Below are 1413 nucleotides of genomic sequence, written 5' to 3'. Positions count from 1 at the left end.
TTAAAAGAGTTCTACATGTATATGTTGAAGATAGAGGCAATAAGATCTAATGCTGAATTAAAAATGGGCTATGAGGGAAAAGTTAAAAGAAGCCCAAATCTAGTTTTGTCCTGAACAACAGCAGTGCAATTCACTGAGACAGGAATGACAAAGTGAAAGAACAGGTTTAAACGGAAAATATTAAGAGTTCACTGCTGAGCACAATAAGTTTGAGATGCCTACTAGAAAGACAACCAGCTCCATCAAATAAGTTGTTTAATCATAATGTTTGGGGAGGTATTCAGCTAGAAATCACCAACAATTTCCGATATTCACTAGGCCATTTAAAACATTACTCTGATCCTCCTCACCACCAGATTCTAACTTTTAAAATAGGTTTTCTTAATTTTTCCGTTAGCTTACTAACTCAGTGAATCTAGGAAAGGCTCCTGGAGAAGTTGTTGATTCTCGAGCTTCAAAGAAAAAGGATGAAGTTGTATTTGGCAGACCTTGTTTCGTCCATGTGGTTAGAATGGCTTCAACAAGGTCTAAAGAGGAAAGTGAATCTCACACACAGAGGACTCTAAACTCTGCAAGTCATTTCTCTCTTTGTACCTTGAGATGGTGATGCTTACATAAAAAAGAAAAGAAAAAAATTCTAAAAGTCACTACCAGCATTTGAAAGAGGAGGAAATTAGAGAAGGAAATGTTATTTTAAAAACAAAACAAAACCAAACAAAAAAATCTGTGAACAAGTCTCCAATTATTTACAGAGCAATTGCTAGCAGTGATAAAGAACTGGCTGTGATATATTTTATTTTCCAACCAGGAGAGCTATAAAAGCTTTGTTCTCGATAGTTTAACCTTTGTGATATATATTTATTATTTTTGATACAGCTAGCTGGAAAATTTTGTAGCATATATTCAGCTACAATGGAAGTTACTGTTAGGGAGAAGAAATCCTTTATATTGCATTTACAAACCTGAACTATCCTTTGTACTGAGCTAACAGACATGTATGGTCTCCTATATGGCCATACCCTTCAGTGGCAAAATTGCCATCCCCTTAACATTTAACTTAATGCATTGCATTGGATTAAACTCAGAAGGATGCTTTATATAAGGAACTAATAAATATTTCTGGCAGCAGTTTGATTTGTAGGGGAAGAAACAGCAACCGAAAAGCATCAGCATCAACTAGGTGACTGTAACTATATCATGAGAACTCATTTGACAACACCAGAGTTATAACAGCAGGAGGCTAATTCTGCAATCACAATTTAGGCAAAGCTCTAACAATGCAAGCTGCTCCATTCCATGTAAACAGGAATGAGAAACTCTGTGAGGGAAAAAGAGAGAAATGATGAGCTGATCATTGCAACTTATTATAGAATAAAAAGTATTATTTCCTGAAAATCAGAAGCAGTCACTGAA

This window comes from Propithecus coquereli, unplaced genomic scaffold (genome assembly GCF_000956105.1).
Source record: "Propithecus coquereli isolate 6110/MARCELLA unplaced genomic scaffold, Pcoq_1.0 Scaffold30, whole genome shotgun sequence".
Classification (NCBI taxonomy): Eukaryota; Metazoa; Chordata; class Mammalia; order Primates; family Indriidae; genus Propithecus; species Propithecus coquereli.
This window is presented reverse-complemented; position numbering follows the sequence as displayed.